The sequence below is a fragment of the Rutidosis leptorrhynchoides genome, chromosome 9 (genome assembly GCF_046630445.1).
Source record: "Rutidosis leptorrhynchoides isolate AG116_Rl617_1_P2 chromosome 9, CSIRO_AGI_Rlap_v1, whole genome shotgun sequence".
Taxonomy (NCBI): Eukaryota; Viridiplantae; Streptophyta; class Magnoliopsida; order Asterales; family Asteraceae; genus Rutidosis; species Rutidosis leptorrhynchoides.
In genome coordinates this window covers 73,035,962-73,055,379 of record NC_092341.1, presented here as the reverse complement: position 1 = coordinate 73,055,379, position 19,418 = coordinate 73,035,962, and positions in this window count along the sequence as shown.

Sequence of the window (19,418 nt, the reverse complement as noted above, 5' to 3'; positions counted from 1 at the left end):
AACATTGTATACGTGTCTATGGTATCTCAAGATTACATAATATATAATACAAGTTGATTAAGTTATGGTTGGAATAGATTTGTTACCAATTTTCACGTAGCTAAAATGAGAAAAATTATCCAATCTTGTTTTACCCATAACTTCTTCATTTTAAATCCGTTTTGAGTGAATCAAATTGCTATGGTTTCATATTGAACTCTATTTTATGAATCTAAACAAAAAAATTATAGGTTTCTAGTCGGAAAAATAAGTTACAAGTCGTTTTTGTAAAGGTAGTCATTTCAGTCGAAAGAACGACGTCTAGATGACCATTTTAGAAAACATACTTCCACTTTGAGTTTAACCATAATTTTTGGATATAGTTTCATGTTCATAATAAAAATCATTTTCTCAGAATAACAACTTTTAAATCAAAGTTTATCATAGTTTTTAATTAACTAACCCAAAACAGCCCGCGGTGTTACTACGACGGCGTAAATCCGGTTTTACGGTGTTTTTCGTGTTTCCAGGTTTTAAATCATTAAGTTAGCATATCATATAGATATAGAACATGTGTTTAGTTGATTTTAAAAGTCAAGTTAGAAGGATTAACTTTTGTTTGCGAACAAGTTTAGAATTAACTAAACTATGTTCTAGTGATTACAAGTTTAAACCTTCGAATAAGATAGCTTTATATGTATGAATCGAATGATGTTATGAACATCATTACTACCTTAAGTTCCTTGGATGAACCTACTGGAAAAGAGAAGAATGGATCTAGCTTCAATGGATCCTTGGATGGCTCAAAGTTCTTGAAGCAAAATCATGACACGAAAACAAGTTCAAGTAAGATCATCACTTGAAATAAGATTGTTATAGTTATAGAAATTGAACCAAAGTTTGAATATGATTTTTACCTTGTATTAGAATGATAACCTACTGTAAGAAACAAAGATTTCTTGAGGTTGGATGATCACCTTACAAGATTGGAAGTGAGCTAGCAAACTTGAAAGTATTCTTGATTTTATGAAACTAGAACTTTTGGAATTTATGAAGAACACTTAGAACTTGAAGATAGAACTTGAGAGAGTTCAATTAGATGAAGAAAATTGAAGAATGAAAGTGTTTGTAGGTGTTTTTGGTCGTTGGTGTATGGATTAGATATAAAGGATATGTAATTTTGTTTTCATGTAAATAAGTCATGAATGATTACTCATATTTTTGTAATCTTATGAGATATTTCATGCTAGTTGCCAAATGATGGTTCCCACATGTGTTAGGTGACTCACATGGGCTGCTAAGAGCTGATCATTGGAGTGTATATACCAATAGTACATACATCTAAAAGCTGTGTATTGTACGAGTACGAATACTGGTGCATACGAGTAGAATTGTTGATGAAACTGAACGAGAATGTAATTGTAAGCATTTTTGTTAAGTAGAAGTATTTTTATAAGTGTATTGAAGTCTTTAAAAAGTGTATAAATACATATTAAAACACTACATGTATATACATTTTAACTGAGTCGTTAAGTCATCGTTAGTCGTTACATGTAAGTGTTGTTTTGAAACCTTTAGGTTAACGATCTTGTTAAATGTTGTTAACCCAATGTTTATAATATCAAAAGAGATTTTAAATTATTATATTATCATGATATTATGATGTACGAATATCTCTTAATATGATATATATACATTAAATGTCGTTACAACGATAAACGTTACATATATGTCTCGTTTCAAAATCATTAAGTTAGTAGTCTTGTTTTTACATATGTAGTTCATTGTTAATATAATTAATGATATGTTTACTTATCATATTATCATGTTAACTATATATATAACCATATATATGTCATCATATAGTTTTTTTACAAGTTTTAACGTTCGTGAATCACCGGTCAACTTGGGTGGTCAATTGTCTATATGAAACCTATTTCAATTAATCAAGTCTTAACAAGTTTGATTGCTTAACATGTTGGAAACATTTAATCATGTAAATATCAATCTCAATTAATATATATAAACATGGAAAAGTTCGGGTCACTACAGTACCTACCCGTTAAATAAATTTCGTCCCGAAATTTTAAGCTGTTGAAGGTGTTGACGAATCTTCTGGAAATAGATGCGGGTATTTCTTCTTCATCTGATCTTCACGCTCCCAGGTGAACTCGGGTCCTCTACGAGCATTCCATTGAACCTTAACAATTGGTATCTTGTTTTGCTTAAGTCTTTTAACCTCACGATCCATTATTTCGACGGGTTCTTCGATGAATTGGAGTTTTTCGTTGATTTGGATTTCATCTAACGGAATAGTGAGATCTTCTTTAGCAAAACATTTCTTCAAATTCGAGACGTGGAAAGTGTTATGTACAGCCGCGAGTTGTTGAGGTAACTCAAGTCGGTAAGCTACTGGTCCGACACGATCAATAATCTTGAATGGTCCAATATACCTTGGATTTAATTTCCCTCGTTTACCAAATCGAACAACGCCTTTCCAAGGTGAAACTTTAAGCATGACCATCTCTCCAATTTCAAATTCTATATCTTTTCTTTTAATGTCAGCGTAGCTCTTTTGTCGACTTTGGGCGGTTTTCAACCGTTGTTGAATTTGGATGATCTTCTCGGTAGTTTCTTGTATAATCTCCGGACCCGTAATCTGTCTATCCCCCACTTCACTCCAACAAATCGGAGACCTGCACTTTCTACCATAAAGTGCTTCAAACGGCGCCATCTCAATGCTTGAATGGTAGCTGTTGTTGTATTGGTGATTCTTATCACCGTTTTCCTCCCACTTTCTTTTGACTTGCTTCACATTGGCCTCTTCAGCAGTCTGTTCTTTAATTCTTTCTTCAATCTGGTTCACTAGTTTGTGAGCCATTCTACATGCCTGTTGTATGGAGGCGGGCTCGTGTGAACTTATATCTTCTTGGATTCTTTCCGGTAATCCTTTCACAAACGCGTCGATCTTCTCTTCCTCATCTTCGAATGCTCCCGGACACAATAGGCACAATTCTGTGAATCGTCTTTCGTACGTGGTAATATCAAATCCTTGGGTTCGTAACCCTCTAAGTTCTGTCTTGAGCTTATTGACCTCGGTTCTGGGACGGTACTTCTCGTTCATCAAGTGCTTGAATGCTGACCACGGTAGTGCGTACGCATCATCTTGTCCCACTTGCTCTAGATAGGTATTCCACCATGTTAACGCAGAACCTGTGAAGGTATGCGTAGCGTACTTCACTTTGTCCTCTTCAGTACACTTACTTATGGCAAACACCGATTCAACCTTCTCGGTCCACCGTTTCAATCCGATCGGTCCTTCGGTTCCATCAAATTCCAAAGGTTTGCAGGCAGTGAATTCTTTGTAGGTGCATCCTACACGATTTCCTGTACTGCTAGATCCAAGGTTATTGTTGGTATGTAGCGCAGCCTGTACTGCGGCTATGTTTGAAGCTAGAAAAGTACGGAATTCCTCTTCATTCATATTCACGGTGTGTCGAGTAGTCGGTGCCATTTCCTTCAAAATAGTTAAATGGAACAAGTTAATCATACAGAATATTAAGAGTAGTTAATAGTATTTCGTAGCATAATATGAACTCATTTATAAAAGCTTTTTCTTCATATTAGCGTTTTATAAGTTTAAATTCGGGTAGTACCTACCCGTTAAGTTCATACTTAGTAGCTAATATACAATTCAACTACTACAATTCTATATGAAAAACTGATTGTAATAATATTTCGCGTTCAAACTTTTATACAATATTTTACAAACTTACAATACCGCTTATTTTACATAAAGCATGAAATATAGCACACAATAACTTTGATACAAGATAGTTGTGAAGACAATTCTAGCTAGTACACAAGTCGTTCGGCAAAGGCAATAAAGACACGTAATTCATACGTCCAGAAACAAGTCATGCATTCTGGTTTTACTAGGACTACTTCCCATCCTTGGTCTTGTGCAACATAACCGTTATGGCCGTTGATAAGACAGCGTGTTGTAACGTCATCAAAGGGACGAGGGTTACGTAATGTCCAACAGTCCCGTAATAATCTAAAAACCTCATTTCTTACCCCAATTACCGACTCCGTCACTTGTGGAAACATTTTGTTTAATAGTTGTAGCCCGATGTTCTTGTTCTCACTTTGGTGAGAAGCGAACATTACTAATCCGTAAGCATAACATGCTTCTTTATGTTGCATGTTAGCCGCTTTTTCTAAATCACGAAGTCCAATATTCGGATATATTGAGTCAAAATAATTTCTTAACCCGTTGCGTAAAATAGCATTTGGGTTCCCCGCAATATATGCGTCAAAGTAAACACATCGTAATTTATGGGTTTCCCAATGTGATATCCCCCATCTTTCAAACGAAAGTCTCTTATAAACCAAGACATTCTTGGAACGTTCTTCGAATGTCTTACAAACTGATCTCGCCTTAAATAGTTGTGCCGAAGAATTCTGGCCGACTCTAGACAAGATTTCATCAATCATGTCTCCGGGTAGGTCTCTTAAAATATTGGGTTGTCTATCCATTTTGTGTTTTTAAACTGTAAAATAGACAAGAGTTAGATTCATAAAAAAAAATACTTATTAATACAAGCAATTTTTACATATATCATAAAGCATAAGAACACTATATTCCATATATTACACCACACGAATACAACTATCTTATTCCGACTCGCTCGTTTCTTCTTCTTCGGTTTTGGTTCGTTTTGCCAAGTTTCTAGGGATATATGATTTTCCCCTAATACGAGCCGTCGTTATCCACATTGGTTTAGAAAAACCTGGTGGTTTAGAGGTTCCCGGGTCATTGTTACAACTTAAGGACTTCGGGGGTTGACGATACATATAAAGTTCATCGGGGTTGGAATTAGATTTCTCTATTTTTATGCCCTTTCCCTTATTATTTTCTTTTGCCTTTTTAAATTCAGTTGGGGTAATTTCTATAACATCATCGGAATTCTCGTCGGAATCCGATTCATCGGAGAATTGGTAATCCTCCCAATATTTTGCTTCCTTGGCGGAAACACCATTGACCATAATTAACTTTGGTCGGTTGGTTGAGGATTTTCTTTTACTTAACCGTTTTATTATTTCCCCCACCGGTTCTATTTCTTCATCCGGTTCCGATTCTTCTTCCGGTTCCGACTCTTCTTCCGGTTCCTCTTCGGGAACTTGTGAATCAGTCCACCAATCATTCCAATTTACATTTGACTCTTCATTATTATTAGGTGAGTCAATGGGACTTGTTCTAGAGGTAGACATCTATCACATAATATCAAACACGTTACGAGATTAATATATCACATAATATTCATATGTTAAAAATATATAGTTTCCAACAAAAATGTTAAGCAATCATTTTTAAAGAAAACACGGTCGAAGTCCAGACTCACTAATGCATCCTAACAAACTCGATAAGACACACTAATGCAAATTTTCTGGTTCTCTAAGACCAACGCTCGGATACCAACTGAAATGTCCCGTTCTTATTGATTAAAAACGTTCCATATTAATTGATTTCGTTGCGAGGTTTTGACCTCTATATGAGACGTTTTTCAAAGACTGCATTCATTTTTAAACAAACCATAACCTTTATTTCATCAATAAAGGTTTAAAAAGCTTTACGTAGATTATCAAATAATGATAATCTAACATATCCTGTTTACACACGACCATTACATAATGGTTTACAATACAAATATGTTACAACAAAATAAGTTTCTTGAATGCAGTTTTTACACAATATCATACAAGCATGGACTCCAAATCTTGTCCTTATTTAAGTATGCGACAGCGGAAGCTCTTAATAATCACCTGAGAATAAACATGCTTAAAACGTCAACAAAAATGTTGGTGAGTTATAGGTTTAACCTATATATATCAAATCGTAACAATAGACCACAAGATTTCATATTTCAATACACATCCCATACATAGAGATAAAAATCATTCATATGGTGAACACCTGGTAACCGACAATAACAAGATGCATATATAAGAATATCCCCATCATTCCGGGACACCCTTCGGATATGATATAAATTTCGAAGTACTAAAGCATCCGGTACTTTGGATGGGGTTTGTTAGGCCCAATAGATCTATCTTTAGGATTCGCGTCAATTAAGGTGTCTGTTCCCTAATTCTTAGATTACCAGACTTAATAAAAAGGGGCATATTCGATTTCGATAATTCAACCATAGAATGTAGTTTCACGTACTTGTGTCTATTTTGTAAATCATTTATAAAACCTGCATGTATTCTCATCCCAAAAATATTAGATTTTAAAAGTGGGACTATAACTCACTTTCACGGATTTTTACTTCGTCGGGAAGTAAGACTTGGCCACTGGTTGATTCACGAACCTATAACAATATATACATATATATCAAAGTATGTTCAAAATATATTTACAACACTTTTAATATATTTTGATGTTTTAAGTTTATTAAGTCAGCTGTCCTCGTTAGTAACCTACAACTAGTTGTCCACAGTTAGATGTACAGAAATAAATCGATAAATATTATCTTGAATCAATCCACGACCCAGTGTATACGTATCTCAGTATTGATCACAACTCAAACTATATATATTTTGGAATCAACCTCAACCCTGTATAGCTAACTCCAACATTCACATATAGAGTGTCTATGGTTGTTCCGAAATATATATAGATGTGTCGACATGATAGGTCGAAACATTGTATACGTGTCTATGGTATCTCAAGATTACATAATATATAATACAAGTTGATTAAGTTATGGTTGGAATAGATTTGTTACCAATTTTCACGTAGCTAAAATGAGAAAAATTATCCAATCTTGTTTTACCCATAACTTCTTCATTTTAAATCCGTTTTGAGTGAATCAAATTGCTATGGTTTCATATTGAACTCTATTTTATGAATCTAAACAAAAAAATTATAGGTTTCTAGTCGGAAAAATAAGTTACAAGTCGTTTTTGTAAAGGTAGTCATTTCAGTCGAAAGAACGACGTCTAGATGACCATTTTAGAAAACATACTTCCACTTTGAGTTTAACCATAATTTTTGGATATAGTTTCATGTTCATAATAAAAATCATTTTCTCAGAATAACAACTTTTAAATCAAAGTTTATCATAGTTTTTAATTAACTAACCCAAAACAGCCCGCGGTGTTACTACGACGGCGTAAATCCGGTTTTACGGTGTTTTTCGTGTTTCCAGGTTTTAAATCATTAAGTTAGCATATCATATAGATATAGAACATGTGTTTAGTTGATTTTAAAAGTCAAGTTAGAAGGATTAACTTTTGTTTGCGAACAAGTTTAGAATTAACTAAACTATGTTCTAGTGATTACAAGTTTAAACCTTCGAATAAGATAGCTTTATATGTATGAATCGAATGATGTTATGAACATCATTACTACCTTAAGTTCCTTGGATGAACCTACTGGAAAAGAGAAGAATGGATCTAGCTTCAATGGATCCTTGGATGGCTCAAAGTTCTTGAAGCAAAATCATGACACGAAAACAAGTTCAAGTAAGATCATCACTTGAAATAAGATTGTTATAGTTATAGAAATTGAACCAAAGTTTGAATATGATTTTTACCTTGTATTAGAATGATAACCTACTGTAAGAAACAAAGATTTCTTGAGGTTGGATGATCACCTTACAAGATTGGAAGTGAGCTAGCAAACTTGAAAGTATTCTTGATTTTATGAAACTAGAACTTTTGGAATTTATGAAGAACACTTAGAACTTGAAGATAGAACTTGAGAGAGTTCAATTAGATGAAGAAAATTGAAGAATGAAAGTGTTTGTAGGTGTTTTTGGTCGTTGGTGTATGGATTAGATATAAAGGATATGTAATTTTGTTTTCATGTAAATAAGTCATGAATGATTACTCATATTTTTGTAATCTTATGAGATATTTCATGCTAGTTGCCAAATGATGGTTCCCACATGTGTTAGGTGACTCACATGGGCTGCTAAGAGCTGATCATTGGAGTGTATATACCAATAGTACATACATCTAAAAGCTGTGTATTGTACGAGTACGAATACGGGTGCATACGAGTAGAATTGTTGATGAAACTGAACGAGAATGTAATTGTAAGCATTTTTGTTAAGTAGAAGTATTTTTATAAGTGTATTGAAGTCTTTAAAAAGTGTATAAATACATATTAAAACACTACATGTATATACATTTTAACTGAGTCGTTAAGTCATCGTTAGTCGTTACATGTAAGTGTTGTTTTGAAACCTTTAGGTTAACGATCTTGTTAAATGTTGTTAACCCAATGTTTATAATATCAAAAGAGATTTTAAATTATTATATTATCATGATATTATGATGTACGAATATCTCTTAATATGATATATATACATTAAATGTCGTTACAACGATAAACGTTACATATATGTCTCGTTTCAAAATCATTAAGTTAGTAGTCTTGTTTTTACATATGTAGTTCATTGTTAATATAATTAATGATATGTTTACTTATCATATTATCATGTTAACTATATATATAACCATATATATGTCATCATATAGTTTTTTTACAAGTTTTAACGTTCGTGAATCACCGGTCAACTTGGGTGGTCAATTGTCTATATGAAACCTATTTCAATTAATCAAGTCTTAACAAGTTTGATTGCTTAACATGTTGGAAACATTTAATCATGTAAATATCAATCTCAATTAATATATATAAACATGGAAAAGTTCGGGTCACTACATTTGTTAGGCCCAATAGATCTATCTTTAGGATTCGCGTCAATTAGGGTGTCTGTTCCCTAATTCTTAGATTACCAAACTTAATAAAAAGGGGCATATTCGATTTTGATAATTCAACCATAGAATGTAGTTTCACGTACTTGTGTCTATTTTGTAAATCATTTATAAAACCTGCATGTATTCTCATCCCAAAAATATTAGATTTTAAAAATGGGACTATAACTCACTTTCACAGATATTTCCTTCCTCGGAAATAAGACTTGGCCACGGATTGATTCACGAACCTATACAAATATGTACATATATATATCAAAGTATGATCAAAATATAATTACAACCATTTTTATTATGTTTTAAAGATTTGAGTGTATTAAGTCAGCTGTCCTTGTTAGTAACCTACAACTAGTTGTCCACAGTTAGATGTACAGAAATAAATCGATATATATTATCTTGAATCAATCCACGACCCAGTGTATACACGTCTCAGGCTAAATCACAACTCAAAGTATATATATTTTTGGAATCAACCTCAACCCTGTATAGCTAACTCCAACATTACTGCACATAGAGTGTCTATGGTTGTTCCAAATAATATATATACATGGGTCGATATGATATGTCAAAACATTTGCATATGTGTCTATGGTATCCCAAGATTACATAATATATTAGAATACATGTATAATACAATATAAGTTAGCTAGGATATGATTTGTATAGATTTGTTAAACATTTCCCGTAGCTAAAAATATCAAAAATATCCAATCTTGTTTTTCCCATAACTTCTTCATTTTAAATCCATTTTGAGTGAATCAAATTGCTATGGTTTCATATTGAACTCTAATTTAAGAATAAAAACTGAAAAAGTATAGGTTTATAGTCAGAAATTTAAGTTACATGTCAATTACTAAAGAGGTAGTCATTTTCGTCGAAAGAACGACATCTTGATGACCATTTTGAAAAACATACTTTCACTTTGAGTTTACCCAAGATTTTTGGATATAGTTTCATGTTCATATGAAAAATCATTTTCCCAGAAGAACAACTTTTAAATCAAAGTTTATCATAGTTTTTAATTATCCAAACCAAAACAGCCCCCGGTTTCACTACGACGACGTATATCCGATTTTATGGTGTTCATCGTGTTTCCAGGTTTTAAATCATTAAGTTAGCATATCATATAGATATAGAACATGTGTTTAGTTGATTTTAAAAGTCAAGTTAGAAGGATTAACTTTTGTTTGCGAACAAGTTTAGAATTAACTAAACTATGTTCTAGTGATTACAAGTTTAAACCTTCGAATAAGATAGCTTTATATGTATGAATCGAATGATGTTATGAACATCATTACTACCTCAAATTTTCTGGATAAAACTACTAGAAATTAGAAAAATGGATCTAGCTTCAAAGGATCCTTGGATGGCTTGAAAGTTCTTGAAGCAGAATCATGACACGAAAACAGTTCAAGTAAGATTTTCACTCGAAATAAGATTGTTATAGTTGTAGAAATTGAATCAAAGTTTGAATATGAATATTACCTTGAATTAGAAAGATAACCTACTATAAATAACAAAGGTTCCTTGATCTTAGATGATTACTTGGAATGGATTAGAAAGCTTGGAAGTAGACTTGCAAACTTGGAAGTATTCTTGATTTTTATGAAACTATACTTATGGAATTTATGAAGAACACTTAGAACTTGAAGATGGAACTTGAGAGAGATCAATTAGATGAAGAAAATTGAAGAATGAAAGTGTTTGTAGGTGTTTTTGGTCGTTGGTATATGGATTAGATATAAAGGATATGTAATTTTGTTTTCATGTAAATAAGTCATGAATGATTACTAATATTTTTGTAATTTTATGAGATATTTCATGCTAGTTGCCAAATTATGGTTCCCACATGTGTTAGATGACTCACATGAGCTGCTAAGAGCTGATCATTGGAGTGTATATACCAATAGTACATACATCTAAAAGCTGTGTATTGTACGAGTACGAATACGGGTGCATACGAGTAGAATTGTTGATGAAACTGAACGATGATGTAATTGTAAGCATTTTTGTTAAGTAGAAGTACTTTAATATGTGTCTTGAAGTCTTTAAAAAGTGTAAGAATACATATCAAAATACAACATGTATATACATTCTAATGGAGTCGTTAAGTCTTCGTTAGTCGTTAAATGTAAGTGTTGTTTTGAAACCTTTAAGTTAACGATCTCAATTAATGTTGTTAACCCAATGTTTATTATATCAAATGAGATGTTAAATTATTATATTATCATTATATTATGATGTATGAATATCTCTTAATATGATATATACATTAAAATATCGTTACAACGATAATCGTTACATATAAGTCTCGTTTCGTAATTCTTGAGTTAGTAGTCTTGTTTTTACATATGTAGTTCATTGTTAACATACTTAATGATATATTTAAATATCATTTTATCATGTTAAATATAGTGTATTAATATCTTAATATGATATATATATATTTAGTAGACGTTATCATAACGATAATCGTTATATATATCATTTCGAGTTTCTTAACTTAGTAATCTCATTTCTTATGTATATCACACATTGTTAATATACTTAGTGAGATACTTACTCATCATAATCTCATGTCAACCATATATATATGTCTATATATACCACAACATGTAGTTTTTACAATTTTGTAACGTTCGTGAATCGCCGGTCAACTTGGGTGATCAATTGTCTATATGAAACTTATTTTATTTAATCAAGTCTTAACAAGTTTGATTGCTTAACACGTTGGAAACATTTTGTCATGTAAATATCAATCTCAATTAATATATATAAACATGGAAAAGTTCGGGTCACTACACCACAACCCCATCTGCCAGACGTTCCAGGACCATCACAAGGCGAAGATGATGGTGGATCTCCTCAGTATATTCCAGAAGTTTGTAGATCTGAACGAGGTCGGATTCCATCGAGTAGATATCCGGAATCCGAGTACCTTCTTCTTACTGAAGATGGAGAACCAGAGAGTTTTCATGAAGCAGTATCTCATAAGGACAAAGAAAAATGGTTGCTCTCAATGCATGATGAGATGGATTCTCTGCAGAAAAATCAGACTTATGAGATCGTAGAACTTCCACAAGGGAAGAAAGCACTGAAAAATAAATGGGTGTTCAAGCTGAAAAAGGATGGCAGTGGAAAAGTGGTGAAATACAAAGCACGACTTGTAGTCAAAGGATTCCAACAGAAGAAAGGGATTGATTTTGAGAAGATATTTTCACTAGTAGTCAAGATGACTTCAATTAGAGTCATACTTGGTTTGGTCGCAAGTATGAACTTGGAGCTTGAATAGATGGATGTAAAGAAGGCTTTTCTTCATGGAGATTTACATGAAGAAATTTACATGGAGCAGCCAGAAGGTTTTGAGGTTTCAGGAGATAATCTCGTATGCAAGCTGAAGAAAAGTTTGTACGGTTTAAAGCAGGCACCTAGGCAGTGGTACAAAAAGTTTGACTCGTGCATGGTGAGTCAAGGGTACAAGAAAACTGCAGCGGATGAGTGTGTCTATATTCAGAAGTTTTCTGAAGGAAATTTCGTTGCTCTTCTACTATATGTAGACGATATTTTGATCGTAGGGAAAGATGCAACGAAGATTAACCAGCTGAAGAAGGAACTCTCTAAGTCTTTTGACATGAAAGACTTAGGACAGGCGCAACAAATTTTGGGAATGCAGATTACCCGAGATAGGAAGAATAGAAGGTTATGGCTATCTCAGGAGAAGTATATTGAACGCTTTCACGATTCAATATGAACAATGCCAAACCTGTTAGCATTCCATTAGCCAACCATTTCAAGTTAATCAAGAGTTCTTGTCCCTCATCCAAGGAAGAGATCGGGGAGATGTCGTTAGTACCATATTCTTCAGCGGTTGGAAGTTTGATGTATGCAATGGTGTGTACGAGACCGATATTGCTCACGCAGTGGGAACAGTGAGTCGTTTTCTCTCTAACCCCGGGAAAGAGCATTGGAATGCGGTAAAATGGATTCTCAGATATCTTAAAGGTACAACGAAGATATGTCTTTGTTACGGGGGAGCTGATCCAATCTTGGAAGGCTATACAGATGCAGATATGGCTGGAGATCCTGATAGTAGAAAATCTACTTCAGGATTCCTTTTGCAGGGGGAGCTGTTTCATGGCAGTCAAGACTACAGAAGTGTGTTGCATTATCCACAACTGAAGCAGAGTATATTGCTGCCGCAGAAGCTGGAAAAGAAATGTTGTGGTTAAAGCGTTATCTCCAAGAATTTGAAATCAAGCAAAAGGAGTACAAGGTATATTGTGACAGTCAGAGTGCTCTAGATTTGAGCAAGAACTCCATGTACCATTCCCGTACAAAACATATTGATATTCGCTATCATTGGATACGCGAGGTAATTGATCGACAACTGCTGAGACTAGTGAAGATCCATACAAAGGAGAATCCTACGGATATGTTGACAAAGGTGGTGACTAGAGAGAAGCTAATGTTATGCAGAGACATAACCGGGGTGTGGTTTCCCTGTATACGGCTGGAGGGGGAGAATTGATAAGTTCCAGCCGTAATCTAGTGTCTTCTAGATTCCGTTAGATGTCTCCATTCTAGCCGCAATCTAGAAGATACTAGATATTCAAAGTTTCCAATTTTGACTATGAACATGGAAGAAGCAAAGTTGGAAACAATTACGGCTAGCCACTTGTTTGACAACTCATATTGAAGTATTCAAATTGAAAACGATTACGGCTAGCCACCCTTTTCTGCGTTCACACCATCTAGCGTTCACACTTTTTCACCTCCTCAAATTTTTTCTATAAATAGAGGTGGAAACCTTCATTGTAATGTATTCAGAAAAGTGTAATCACACCTAGTTAGTGTGTGTGAGTTAAAGTGTAATCATAACCAAGAGTGAATACACCCTAGAGAGTGGTGAGAATTCCTAGTGTGTTAGTTTGAGAGTGTTTTTGTTTATTTGAGTTTTGTAATACTCTGTAATCTATTTTTGTGAGTAATAGAGTTATTTTCTCTCAAATTTGTGTGTACCAACGTCCACTCGATCCCCTCTTAATCACAACAAGTGGCATCAGAGCTAGGCTATAGCCCGATGTGGTGAACGACGCAGTAGTGGCGCACCCCTAAGCGCACGGTGCGACATTGCACACCCCTCAGTTTGCCAACGATAATGGAGCCATGGTACCTTATATCGAAAGTCTTCCTTCCCAAGGCGTGGAAGTGCGGCGTGTCCCGATGGTGAAAGAAAAAGTGAAAGAAAGAGATCGGCGGTATAAGAGGCGTGTCCCGGTAGTGAAAGAAAAGTGAAAGAAAAGAGACCGGTGATATAAGATGGCGGGAGTATCGTTGAAGGGGAGGTTCGATGATGTGGTCTTCGGTTTGAGGGGAGGATATACCATTTGTAATCAATGTCCTGCAATATAAGCCCAAGAGTCCATCCTTTTCTAAAACCAATTGGTATTAGAGGGACTTTCCCTTAGACTTATATACATACATTTATTTTTGTCTCCCTCCTATGCGGGATAGGTTTGCACCCCAACAATAAGTTCAACATTAGTTAATTAATGCACTTTTTTCAAATGATGGACAAAATGTTATGACGGGTCCACCCATCCCAAGACAAACCATTTGCAATCCATACTATATATGGCCCGTTTTAGCACGTACTTGTTTTGACCCTCTATCTAACTTGCATGACCCACACATCTTACAACCTTGAATGTAAGTCAATCGCTTACCATATCTCTTGAACTTTGCAGTTGAGAAACGAATTTTGGAACCAATACGCAGAGTCATGACCCAAGCATGTACACTACTGCATACGGGGCGTACCCAATGTACGACATCCATCAACAGCAAGTAAGCTATTTAAGGTTTAAGTCCTCTAGGACAGAATTCTATTTATCAGACCAAATTGAACCATGTTTCGTTTCATCAATTAGACATATTACAAAAGCTTTTGTGTGTAATCTCGCGAAATCGCGGGTTATAAACTAGTTTGCTTAATTCAATGGTTGAAATTAATCATAAATTAAATAATTACTCTATTAAAGTTTGTTTTAAAATAAATATTATAGTATTATATTATGAACCTTAGAAAATACATAAATAAAAAAATTTAAATTTTCTTCATATAAAAGACGCATTTACTTACTAATGGACTATCGTGTTGCCCGTGTTGGCAATTTTTAAACCATTTATATCTTGTTTTTGTCATTATATCTAATCCGAAAACTTACTTAGATATTACTTAGTTTTTTTGGTTGCACCCTTTGCATCCCACTTCCGCGTTGTAATCCTAAAAAATATGATCTCCTAGAGTTCTAAAATATACTTGTTTTGGGTCACTAAGCTTTTATATTCAACACAATCTAATACTTTTAGGTTATTAGGTATAAAATTTCTTACATTTTTTTTTTCTTTTCAATAAAGTGGGGAGTTTACGAATTAAGGTGCATCTATGTTTAAGTGCGCTCATCGCATGCCAAATCAACATTCTGTAGTGAATGTTTCTTAAGACTCCGTTTGACTCACGGAATTCAATAGGATTCTGACAGAATTGGAATTGAATTTAAACACACATTGTGTCTAAATTCAATTTCAATTCCGCTAAAATTTCATTCAATTCCGTGAGCCAGACGGGGTCTTAGACATTTTTGAGTTTGTATTTCTTTATGACCCATATAAATATAACAGTATGTGTCAGGGGCGGATCTATATTGTAACGACCCTGGTTTTTCCAACTTATACTTATTAATATTTATTAGACAAAATTTCATCGTTGGTACTTTAACTTTGTACCAAACGTCGTAGGTGACCTTAAACTTCATTTTTAACGTCGTTGACCTCGAACTATCAAGATATCTCAAGGATGACCTTGAAAATAACGAAAATTAACTTTTGCTCGTTAAATTAAAACATGTGCACAACACATGAGGGTATTTTAGTCCATCTTCCTTAACACTTTTGTTCCACTTCAACCTCTTGTACCTCCATCACTCTATAATAAATCCTCAATTGATACCTTAGAAAAATAAAAACTAAAAATCAGAATACTCATGAACTGCATTAATTCAATTGATTAACCACCTATGTATGAACCATTATCTTCATCGTGAGTTACCTCACAATTGTTATCTTCTTTTATTTAATCGTTGGTTTCTTCACAATCGTTATCTGCATTTTCACAAAATTTATTAAATCGATTAACCACTTATGTGACACTCATCCATCGTCATCTTCATCAACTCGAAATCGCTCATAGCCTTTCATAAATCCTTTTCTTGGCTATGGAACTCCGACAAGAAGACATGAAAAGACTTGCAATAACCCGAAAAATATACTTGCAACTCCGGCAACGAGATATGAAACTCCGTTTTTTGCTATGTGTAACGACCCGACTTTTTCGACTTGCTTTTATGCCTTGTATTTTAGCGAAACTGCGTATTTGTGCGTACTGTGTTACTTTATTACTCCAGAACCTTGACACACGTGTTTTATATTCATATTTACTTTAAAACGTGCCTTGGTGTATGTAGAATGCTTAACTTGTCCATTGGATGCTTTATAACCGTTAGTGTTAATTGCCGTTACGATTAAAACGCGGACTGCGCGCACGTTTGACTTTTGTCGGAACCGGAACTTTTGGACTGCGAAATATTAATTATTATTTTCTAATAATAATTACCTGGGCTTTTGGATGCTTAATTTTATTTATTTAATTGCTAAAGCCCAATAGTTAGCCTTTTTGGACTTTTTACCTTGTTGGGCTCAAGCCCACCCTACTCTAGCTAGAGACCCAATTAATTAGCCCAAGTTTATTTACTAGTGGCCCATAATTATAAATAAATAATTAATTAATTAATTAATGAGTCATGTAAGCATTATGGATAAGGTTTATCCACATGTCCCATAAGATTCTAGCATAAGGACACACTTTACACACCATTAGCCAAAAAGTAAAAAGGTTGTCCTTCCCCTCCCCCCTTGGTGCCGTCCACCATCACCACCACCACCCTTGCCATGTCATCAATCCATGTGCTCACTCTTTGCCTATAAATACTAGCCTTAAGTCCCCCATTACAACACTTGATCATTTGGCAATTTCACACACTTAACCTTTCTTTCTTCCTTTCATTTGTAAGTTTCTTTTTCCTTTCCTTTTCCTTTCAAAAAACGTGATCATCATCATCATTCTTATAAGATCCAAATTCCATGTAGCTTTGATCTTACTTATATCTTGTTGATTCAAGTTTGAATCTTTCAAGAACAACAAAGATTCAAGCTTTCTATCTTGAATCTTCATATCTTTTATAGATCTATTACTTTTATGATTGTTTCATGTTATTTTGTTAAAAAGATTCAAACTTTTGTTTGTAATCTTCATGTATCTTCAAGATCCAAGCTTTATGCTTCAAGATCTTCAAGAACAATCAAGATGCAAGCTTTCTAGCTTGAATCTTCATATCTTTTTGTTAGATCTAAGTTCTTTTTGCTTTGATCATGTTGTTTTGTGAAAAAGATTCAAACTTGTGTTTGTTATCTTCATATATCTTAAAGATCCAAGCTTTATGCTTCAAGATCTTCAAGAACACTTAAAGGTTCAAGTTTTCTAGCTTTGTAACCTTGTAACTTGTGTGAAATGGATCCAAGCTCTCTAGCTTAGGGTTGCATCACCTCTTTTGACTTAGATTGTGTTCATACTTGTTAAATTGATGTAAAGTTTGTAACTTTAGTTGTTATTATAACTTGTATTAGTGTTAAGACTAAGGATATGATGTAACCTTGGTTCATCATCCATCTAAGACTCATGAATGAGTTGTATTCTTACTTGGTCTTAACATATTGTGTATTGATAGTGAATCTTGATCAAAAGTGATGCTAAACCATCAATGAGTTGTACACTTGAAGCTACAAGCATCAAGGATGAGAACCGTGATGAGCATCAAGCACCAAGAACCCCACCGGAGCACTTGTCCACTAATTTTCGTATCTGATCAGACCACCTGGGCTACTGTAAAGTTGATTTTCAGTTAGTTCGGTTCGAGTAGATGATTTTCTGTTTAGGCCTTGTCTTAATTCGAGTTACGGTTTAGGATTTATGGCCCTCCGAGAGTCACTACACCCTATTAACGTTGTGCTGAAATTTCTGACCTACTCGCACTTAAACCATCGCCACGGTCAAACGAAGACCAGTTAGGTTCTGAAAATTGGTCAGCTGTTAGGGGACTCATATACGGAGCCATAGCCACTGACCATGCATCTTTTCGATTTACGTAGAGGTCGTAGAAGCTGACTGAATTCAGCCTATTGTTTCGATCTCTATTCTTGTCAAACTCACTTAGCTTTTATGATAATGAATGATGATGATGATGACACTTAAACTTATTTTATGCACTATTAGAACTTATTAAGACAACCTACTGACCTAGTAACCTTTGATTTAGGTTGACGACCTTTCGGACCGACTTACTACTTGCGTACTTTCATTACCGACTTTACCGCTTTTATCACTGTGAGTTATAGCATCCCTTATTACCGCTTTTACTATTTTTGGGACTGAGAATACATGCGCTTTTTACGTTTTACATGCTAGGCACGAGTACTTAAACTTTATATGTGTGTGGGTTATATAACGGCATAAACATTCCCTTTAGCACGGTAACGTTTAGTCATTGGTCTTTGAACCGGTGAACGCGAATCTTAGATATGGATCCATAGGGTTTGACATCCCCACTCGGGCTAGTCGCGCTAGCATTTAACGGGTGTTTAATACTTCGTGAACATACGCACTTGCCAAGTGTACTTTCAGGAGGTTATAAACGTTAAGTCTAGTTACCGGGTGCCCACGGTTATGCATATACTTTTCATACTGTTTTGATACGCTGTTGCAGCACTGAAATCTCGTGGCCTATCTTACGTTACTATTACAACTTAAACTATAGCTCACCAACATCCATGTTGACTTTTTAAGCGTGTATTTCTCAGGTGCCTAGAGGTTTATTGCTTCCGCTGTTATACTTGCTGTCATGCTGTTATTGAATTGATGTTATGGACCTACTGAACTAGTTATCCGCTGCATTACTAGAGATGTCTCAACTTATGAAACTTATGTTTTGCATTCGTAAACTTATGTTATTTTGGAACAATGGTTTGTAATAAGTCTTATGACATGTTATCTTTGTAAAACGTTATCTTTTTAATGAATGTAAATCAGTTTTCAAACAACATATAGTGTTTGACCTTGTGATGATCCTGTTGTTGATGATCCGTACACGATGGTTTTGTACGGGGCATCACAGTTGGTATCAGAGCATTGGTTGTAGGGAATTAGGTTGCATTAGTGAGTCTAGACCAACCCGAGTAGGATTCACTAATAGGACTAATCTACAACTAGCTTGCTTACCTGCTTCTGCGAAGTTTACTGCATGCTTTTGCTTACTTTCTGTTGTATGAATTTTCTACATGCTATTGCTTATCCTTATTGCCATGCGAACTTGCTGTATGCTTATTCCTGCTTTTGCATAATTACTATCTGCTTTCACATGTTATTTCTATTTAGTAATGTTGTTATTGCCATGATAGGTTGCTATAGTGCCTAATACGTGCTTGCTTATGACTTACTGATATGGAAAATTTATTTTCCTTGTTCAGATGTCGGACAT